The following is a 10272-nucleotide window of genomic DNA, read 5'->3' as shown; positions in this document are numbered from 1 at the left end:
GGTCTGCCTGAATCCTGGCAAGTTCAATTTGTGCCTGTATCTGTGCCTCCTGAATACGAGCATTTGCCTGAAATTCAGCCTCCTTAGGTTTTGCCTCCTGCAGGGCTAGCTGTAACTTAGCTAATTCAATCTGCGTTTGCTCATTTGGAGGAGTTACATTAAACAAGCTTTCATTAATCATGTCAACAATTTGATCTTTAGAATGATGAGAGGGAACAGCAATTCCCAATTGTTGAGCAACAAGCTTAAGTTCATTCTTTGTTCTGTTCTCTACATCACACACCGTTTGCACATTTCACAAAAAATCTTTGGCTTCATCAAGTGTAGAAATAGTAGACATCATGAATAAATCACAGTCACAAAATATCGAGCAATATCCTTATGATAATATCCTGATAAGAGGTCGCCAAATTTATGTTACGGAACAGAGAAAAATAATGTACACTTTAAGTGAGAATACTAAGAGTCACTACTGTCCCGTAAAGTTCCAGGTTCAAAACAAAAGAGTTAGGTAAAATTACAAGTTAAAGTTTAATGCTCAAACTAACAACAAAACATTCAGGACTCATAAGGATAATGTGATGGCAAAAAACAGGTTAAATATATGGTTAACTGCAATAGCCTCTATTAACATGAAATTAGCAAGAGTAAATTTACCTAAGTCAGCCCTGATAAAATGAAAATACACTGGGTAATGCTCAGTTAATGCAAGATAAATTATTACAGATACAAAATATTATTAATGATGGCTGAGTCAGGCTGACAATAAGAACCCTACATGAATTACAAAAACTTCACTAGGCCTGCAAATTAAACTTATGCTATACAGTACAAGAACAAAATGCAACAACACTTATACTCAAATTACACAGCTGCTAGATGGTTGGAGACTTCCGGAGCACTCACAATAATAACTGTACAGGGGAGGACAGAGATGTGAACAAAATGAGGAGCAGATCTAAGTGGCAATGATGCAGAGACTGAGCTCATTATATAGGGGCCAGCAGAGCTTGATACAACTTGTAAGAAGGACGCGCAAATGAAGCCATGGGGACAAAGAGCTGACAATCCCGCTCTGAACAACAGAAAGGACGAGTTACTCTACTATAACGGTAGAAGGGGGGGACTGAGGCAGAACACGCTCGTGATCAAACATGCAGCATACTGTGCGTTAAAATTACACAAAGGATGATGAAATCATAGGCTATGTAACAATATATATATATATATATATTATGGCTTCGGGAAATCCAAGTCATGTCGCCCAGTGAAACTTGCTTAAAAAATGCACTGCAGGAGAAAGCATAAGTTATTTTGTTTGCTCTGTCGATTTTTCAATGGCATACGACCGGGTCCCTCGCGCCAAATTGTTTCGCATGTAATGTGAGTTGGGGTGCGGGTCGCGAATGTTAGCGGCGCTGGTGGAGATATACGGGGTTACTTTGAGCATTAATGGGACAGCCATTGTAACATCCAGGATCGGCGTCAGACAGGGGTCCCCAACATCTTGTTTATTGTTTATCATTTTTGTACACAGCATGATTAAGTTGATAAAGTCCAATTGTGGGTCAGATGGCTTTTTACAGTGGCTTCATCTCCTTGTGCTTATGGACGATGCTGTTCTTCTCTCGACAACGCGACGCGGGATGGAACATAAACTTACATTTCTGAATCAGTTCTGTGTAAATAATGGCATGGTTGTGAATAATATTAAGACCAAGTTCTTTGCAATCCATGCGTCAGTGGGTGATCGTGAGCATTTCTGCGTTGGTGAGATGGTCGTGCAGTGGTGTGACAGGTATGTGTATCTGGGCAGCCTGTTCACAAGCGACGGGACCCTGTCGTCCCCCATTACCGTCCACGCACAAGCAGAAATGTGCCACATTCTGAAATTTGTGTCATTTTTGGAAAAGAATATAGACATACCATTTTATGTTAAAAAGAAAATGTTTGAAGCAGCCTTAATGTCAACCATCTTATATAGCTGCGAGTCCTGGTTCAATGGGAACTTGAGGCCAATAGAAAAATTGTATAACTGGGGTATTAAACAACTGCTGGGAGCTCGTATGACGGCAAGCACGGACGTTTGTTACGTGGAACTCGGGTGCCCGCCACTGAAATATTTAGTACTAACAAGGCAGAGGAAGCTTTTCCAGCGACTGTGGGGGGAGAGGCGCGGTATGCCCGATGACCCGTGGGTGCACGCCATCAGGCTGACCATGGCGGCTAACACACCAACAAGTAAACACATTAAGAGTATAATTAATAATTCTGTTGATGATGTTAAACTCGGCATTGAATCGTTAAAGCAATCAATTTCTAACTCTACATCTTCTAGAAAGCTAGTTTATAATGTGTTGAACCCTACCTTAACAGTTCACGAGATCTATAAATGTCGTGGTAAAACTAGTGAGGTACACAGAATGGCATTTAGTCGGCTGCGGGTAATCAGTCACAATCTGGCGATTGAGACGGGCCGTTGGAATCGGCTTGGACGGGGACGTCTCCCGGTAGCAGAGCGGCTCTGTCCCTGTGGTGCTGTGCAGAGTTGCATGTACTGGAGGTGTGTCCACTGACTCAGCACATACGTACAAGATATAACTTTACTTCCTGGAGTCAAATCATTGGTGACGATGCTCAGTTTCCTATTGAGGAGATAGTGTATAAGGTCCTTTCCTGTTTTGGCTAGTGTGTACTATAATGTTTAGCATAACCTATGTTATTTAAAGTGTATTTAATTCATTTTGTATGCTCTTACTCTAACATGATATATCATTGGGATTTTTTTTTTTTTTGTAAAAAAGGTGATTGGTCAAACTGTAGTTACGTTACTAATCAGAAGTGTAATGATTTCCATCTTTCATTAAGGCTATATAGATGCACTGATCAACCCTTTAATACTTCGCTTGTTTTGTGGACCATAATTGTTTCGTAATATCTGATGTGCTGTTTATCATGTTAAGGTTTATTGTTGTTTGAAATCCTGTATGTGTAACTGGATTTTGTGGTCAATAATTACTTACTTACTTACTTACTGTGCTTGTCTGTGAACCGTGGTGTGTGCCTGTCTGTGCACCGTGGTGTGTGCCTGTCTGTGCACCATGGTGTGTGCCTGTCTGTGCACCGTGGTGTGTGCCTGTCTGTGCACCGTGGTGTGTGCCTGTCTGTGCACCGTGGTGTGTGCCTGTCTGTGTACCGTGGTGTGTGCCTGTCTGTGTACCGTGGTGTGTGCCTGGCTGTGTACCGTGGTGTGTGCCTGTCTGTGCACCGTGGTGTGTGCCTGTCTGTGTACCGTGGTGTGTGCCTGGCTGTGAACTTGGTGTGTGCCTGTCTGTGCACCATGGTGTGTGCCTGTCTGTGCACCGTGGTGTGTGCCTGTCTGTGCACCGTGGTGTGTGCCTGTCTGTGCACCGTGGTGTGTGCCTGTCTGTGCACCATGGTGTGTGCCTGTCTGTGCACCGTGGTGTGTGCCTGGCTGTGAACCGTGGTGTGTGCCTGTTTGTGCACAGTGGTGTGCCTGGCTGTGCACCGTGGGGCCTTTAGTGCACACAAGTCCCCATAGCCAAGATAACTGTACATTATTGGTGCAAGGGAATCCGCTAGCAGTGTTCCATTATCCTTTCCGGGGATAGGGAAGATGAGGAACATATGCATAACCTAACAGCGGAGCCACCACGTGAAGGTGACCTTCCTGTCCAGCACCACAACAGCACCAATAGCCAAGATAGTTCTGTCCAGCACCACAACAGCACCAATAGCCAAGACAGTCCTGTTCAGCACCACAACAGCACCCGCCAAGATAATCCTGTCCAGCACCACAACAGCACCAATAGCCAAGATACTCTTTTCCAGCACCACAACAGCACCAATAGCGAAGACAGTCCTATCCAGCACCACAACAGCACTAGTAGCCAAGACAGTCCTGTACAGCACCACAACAGCATCAATAGCCAAGATAGTTCTGTCCATCACCACAACAGCACTAGTAGCCAAGACAGTCCTGTCCAGCACCACAACAGTACCAACCGCCAAGATAGTTCTGTCCAGCACCACAACAGCACCAATGGCCAAGATAGTCCTGTCCAGCACCACAACAGCACCAATAGCCAAGATAGTCCTGTCCAGCACCACAACAGCACCAATAGCCAAGATAGTTCTGTCCATCACCACAACAGCACTAGTAGCCAAGACAGTCCTGTCCAGCACCACAACAGCACCAATAGCCAAGATAGTTCTGTCCAGCACCACAACAGCACCAATGGCCAAGATAGTCCTGTCCAGCACCACAACAGCACCAATAGCCAAGATAGTTCTGTCCAGCATCACAACAGCACCAATTGCCAAGATAGTTCTGTCCAGCATCACAACAGCACCAATAACCAAGATAGTTCTGTCCAGCACCACAACAGCACCAATTGCCAAGATAGTTCTGTCCAGCACCACAACAGCACCAATGGCCAAGATAGTTCTGTCCATCACCACAACAGCACCAATAACCAAGATAGTTCTGTCCAGCACCACAACAGCACCAATTGCCAAGACAGTCCTGCACCAATAGCCAAGACAGTACTGTTCAGCACCACAACAGCACCAATGGCCAAGATAGTTCTGTCCATCACCACAACAGCACCAATGGCCAAGATAGTTCTGTCCATCACCACAACAGCACCAATAGCCAAGATAGTTCTGTCCAGCACCACATCTTACTTGTGTTGCGATAAAAATAAAGGCAGTAGATCGTCACAATACATACCAGAAAAAAAAAAAAAAATCCTAACTAGGGGACTCCCCCCCAGGTCCCCCCAACATTAACCACATCATATCGTTCAAACCTTTCAAAATGCGGAAATCGTACGTTCTTTTATTCCAATATTCCAGTCCTGTGTGACAGCCCTAGCATCTGTTCAAGATGAACGGTGGGTGTTAGCGCCGAATTAATGTAAAGTAGAGGTGTATGGTATGTTGGAGGAATACTGGGCCTTGGGAACAGCTTGTGAAGCCTATGCCCAGAGTCGCACACAAAAAGTCTTTTCTGTAATTACACAGTAGTTTACAGTCATGGGCGTCCGGAGGGGGGGCAAAGGGGGCAGTTGCCCCCCCCCTCCTTGGAATTCGACGGCTGCAGTTCTTGTTCAGGGATGATTGAGTGATCTGAGTCGATTCATGCAGTCACTGTGCATTTGATGTAAGTCATGTAACTAATGTAAGTATATGCTTATGCCTATTTGGAGTGTGTGTATTTTGATATAACCGTACATATACGTATAATTTATTTTGCCACCCTTACAAAAACTCCTGCGGAAGCCCCTGTTTACAGTTAAGACAGTCAACTGCTCTTGATAACACTCCGTGATCTCTAAGTATATCAATAGATGCATCTTCTTGGAAAAGATTATTCTCTATATTGCAACACCAACCACCACACCCACCAGCCATTGTATAGCTAATTTCAAATCAAAGGTCAGCAATAGTGGTGGGCGTAATCGTTTACTTGTAATGGATTACATCGATTACAAGATATAATTTTTCACTAATCGATTATAGTTCCCAGTAATCGATTACTAAATGATTACTCCCAGCATAAATTACACATTAAATATATATTACAGATACGTGCTTTTCAATGGATTTTACCCAATACATATTAACCTGTTTTATAATAAACGCATTAATTCATGAATATATGTAAAAAAGAGGTAGCTAAGAATTAATAACGTGCATGTACGAGCAGAATAAACAGCCGGGGCCTCACATTGGCGCAGACAAATCTAATACAACAAACTCGTACGTGCAGTTTCTGCGTACTACTGTGTACTGTGTAGACTGTGGTTGGTATGCACTACACAGCTACCAGCTGTGTGGCAGTGTTTGAGTCGTGTGATTGTACGGCGGGGGCTCAGCATATCTGATTACTGGTTAATTAGATTTTCAAGTATTAATAATGTTTTCACTTTACCTGGATCGTTTAGTTTAATGCTTGCAGAGAGAGAGAGAGAGAGAGAGAGAGAGAGAGACTACTGTACAATGAATCCATAACATTTTACTATATGCTGTATTTTACCAATATATCCATATAATATCTATTTTATGGTAAAAGTAATCGAAAAGTAATCGATTACTGACCACAAAAGTAATCAAATAATCGATTACAGAAAAAAATCAAGTATCGCCCATCACTATTCAGCAGGCGTGGCAGGCTGCTCACGGGCGTGACGTCAGCTGACGTTTGTCACGTGACCCAAAAGACGCACTCCCATTGGCTTCCCTGCTGCAAGCTGATTGGTCGCCACAGATGCCTTGTGTGCCCGCAGCTTTATTATTATTATTATTTTTTATGGGGGTAAAATAAAACAGAACTTAGACTACTTTCATATCGGCCAATCACGCCATTTTTTTTAAATTGAATTTTAGCGAATAAGGCACTGTAAACCAAGAGAGGTTTGTAAATAACATTAGATATCTACAGTTCATTCCACCAGGAAATCTTCGTTGAACATGCCCTGTTCCTGTCATCCAAGTTGGCAGTTATCGTATTGCTGGCAGCGCCTACGCGGCACATTCAAACCGACAGCCGGAGTGATCATAATCATCAGCATTCAGCAGAGCTTTTTGTCTGAATAGAAGACTACTGCCTCTTCAGTATCCTTAATTTTCTTTATGATTCTACCATAACGGCAAGCAACCATAATTTGTTATTAATTTACCTAACAACAATGACAGGTCTAGGAGCACCAGCATCCCTCCCCCTTGTAGGAGAAAACAAAAATTTGCATACGATTGTTTCCATTTATATCGTACAGATTCCAGCAGTGATTGGTACTGTATACAAGAGGTGTATAATAACACCTATTTTATTACAGTACTTCAATACAAATTATAATGTGTGGATACAGGACCTACAGTAAAATGAGTTGAACAGGCTATCAATATTATTCAGTTTACCGAACAAACGTGCACAAGCTGCATATTTAGTATGTAGTGATGAAGCACAAGACGACTGTTAACCATATAAAGCTTTATTGTGTTCACGATACGAACCGTACAAGACATGAAAACTGTTATAATCTATTATTATAATCTAAATATTGTACTATTGTGTACAAGTTTTGTCATAACCTACCAACTCGGTACCGTACATCAATACTATGCCACAGTAATGTACAGACGTCGGAATAAGTTCGTTTCCTTTTTTGTGGACTAAGGCGTTTGTAACGCTGCTCGATGAAGAGCTACCCTCTCCTCCTCCCTTCCTCATAGTCCCACACTCCCACCCAACCCCCCCACTTTTCTCTCCGACCCCATAACCCCACCCGGTACCTTCCATGCTCTCGCTCGCAGCTAGCTAGGGGTTTCTGTACTTCAAGCACCTCTCTAATTACGTGTAGTCCGAACAACTAATAAAGAAATAGCACAGTATATACATAAATCAAGTTAGGAAAAACTTGCTGCACTGAGAGAGAGAGAGAGAGAGAGAGAGAGAGAGAGAGAGAGAGAGTTAAAAGACAGGGGGCGACAGGCGGAGAGGGAGAGTGAGTGGAATAATGAGAAATAAGAGTGCAGTTAAAGAGAAAGTAAAAAGAGGAGAGGCAAGGAGAGAACAACGAGAGTTAAGAAACAGAGAGTGAGAAGAGACAGTGAGACGTGAAATGAGATACAAGCAGTGTGAAAGGGAAAGAGAAAAGGGTGATGTGAATCGGAAGGCTGGGATACAGGAAGGAGAGACAAAAGGGGAGACAGCTGAGAGAAAATTGGAATGGAGCTAACATAGAAGCAGAGATAACAAAAGGAGAAAGTGGGAAAGCGAGCTACGGAACGGAACATTGAGAACGATATGAAAAAAATTAGAAAAGAAGACAAGGTAACGGGGGAGGAGGCAGAAAGTGTGTTATTATGGGAAGGACACGGAAAGAACTAAGCAGGATAAGACGAAAGCATTGAGGCTGAGTAGAACGAATGACATTCAAGTGAAAAGGGACGGAGAGAAATAGAGAAATCAGAGAAATCTGCAGAGAGAAAGTAGAGATTACTGGTGGGAAGAAAACAGGTTAATTATTAGGGCAAGAAAGGGGAGGGGGATGTTAAGAAGGGAAGACAAGGGGAGGGAGAGGGAGGGAGGAAGGGAGGGAAAGACAGTGGGAAGAGCCGAATGAAAGAAGAGATTTCGGGTGACAGGGAGAGACGGAGAGAGGAGAGAGAAAAAAGAGCATGCACTTATTAATGGGGAAACAAAGCAGTGAAGGAAATGGGTTTAGTACAAGTAAAGAATTACGGAGAGAGAGTAATGGAGAAAAAAAGGTAACACATGTGACAAATGAAAAAAAGTAAGACAAAGTTGTGACTGAGGGAGGAAGAAGAGTGAGGTAAGGAGGGAGTGACAAAGGGGGAGACAGACGAAGGAAAGGCGAGGGGGAGGAAGGTAGGGACTGAGCAGAGAGCTATAAAGAAAGAGGAAGGAGGGAAAAGGAAACTGGGGGTGAGACAGAGAATCCAGAAAGAGAGATGAGGGGGGGAGGGGGAGGGGCAGTACACAGCCAGGCAGACAGATAGGTCGACAAATATTCAGAAAGTGTGCGTTTGTGAGTGTGTGTGTTCTTACCTTACCTAATTGTTCTTACCTAATTGTATCTTTACAGGAATGAGCCAAGCTCGTACTGTCCCGTGTCTTAAACCATATTTATCGTACATATCCTTAAATTTGTGAATTGTTTTGGCACACACTATTTCATTCGGTAGTGCATTCCATTGATCAATTGCTCTGTTTGGGAAACTGAATTTCCTTACGTCTTTATCACCTCTCTTCTTATGCAGTTTTTTTGCAGTGTCCTCTTGCTGATGCTTCTCCATATGTTAAGTAATCATTTATGTCTATTATCTCCTTTCCTGATATGCACTTATATAGCATTATCATGTCACCTCTTTTCCTTCTCTCCTGTAGTGTTGGTAGATTCAGTTTATTTAGTCTTTCTTCGTAGCTTAGGTCCCTTAAGCTTGGTATCCATCTTGTAGCGGCCCTTTGAACTTTTTCAATCTTGTCTATATGCTTTTTGAGATGAGGACTCCAGACTATTGATGCATATTCCAGGGTTGGTCTAATGAATGATGTTATTATCCTTCTTAGCATGTCTTCATTTATGTATGTGAATGCTATTCTCATATTTGCAAGCAGTGTATACATGTTCCGTACCTTCTCGCTGATGTGGTCAGCCGGAGATAGTCTGTTATTGATAATCACACCTACCTGTAGGTGTGTGTGTGTGCTTCCGTTCCTGTGTCACTTCTATAACATTGTTCCATTTTTTCACCTCCGTGTTTTGCTCTTCTCTGCTTCAGTTTCTCTTCTCACTTTTTTTTTATCAGTATTTCTCCTGATTGTTCTTACCATTCCAAGTCTCTCTCTCTCTCTCTCTCTCTCTCTCTCTCTCTCTCTCTCTCTGGGAATAGAGAGATTGTTCTCACAGTCTATATCTCCTTAATACGGCCACTTCCTGAGTTGTTGTGGAATTTTGGTCGCTTGAAAAAGATATACGTCGATTTAAAAAGAGTTCAGGAGACTAAGGTATCAGGTTCCCCTGAGGGTTGTGGAACTTTTTTAGTACAAACTCGTAGACTACGAGGTCAGCTCATTAAAGTGTTTAAAATCTGAATGGGTTTCACAATCATTACATACAAAGTTGCTTACTCTTAACACGGACTCGGCACACAACCATGGTTGGAAACCGTAAATGAGAAAATTTACCAGCAGAATTACGTGAAAACTTTTTCACGGGCAAGATCTGCTCCAAATGGAACTGACTCAACATGGACGTTGTATACAATAGAGAAGTTTAAGGCAGACTAGAATAAATGTGAACTGGATATGCATTCACAGGTAAACAAGAAGTATCTCCACGGTATTGGCTGTATAGTCATTAAGATCCTAACTTTTCCTTGCAACTCCTCTCACTGTGTGTGTGTGTGTGTGTGTGTGTGTGTGTGTGTGTGTGTAAATGAGGTGTCTACTACCGCAACATTTAATCACAACAGATTTATTGTGTGTGTGTGTGTGTGTGTGTGTGTGTGTGTGTGTGTGTGTGTGTGTGTGTGTGTGTGTGTGTAAATGAGGTGTCTACTACCGCAACATTTAATCACAACAGATTTATTCTGTGTGTGTGTGTGTGTGTGTAAGAGAGGTGTCTACTACTGCAACATTTATTAACAGGAGATTTATTCTCTCTCTCTCTCTCTCTCTCTCTCTCTCTCTCTCTCTCACACACACACACACACACAGTGTGG

Source organism: Coenobita brevimanus, chromosome 45, assembly GCF_032717465.1.
Source record: "Coenobita brevimanus isolate Jiangsu-jjx chromosome 45, ASM3271746v2, whole genome shotgun sequence".
In the NCBI taxonomy this organism is placed as follows: domain Eukaryota; kingdom Metazoa; phylum Arthropoda; class Malacostraca; order Decapoda; family Coenobitidae; genus Coenobita; species Coenobita brevimanus.
Note: the sequence above shows the minus strand (reverse complement) of the source record.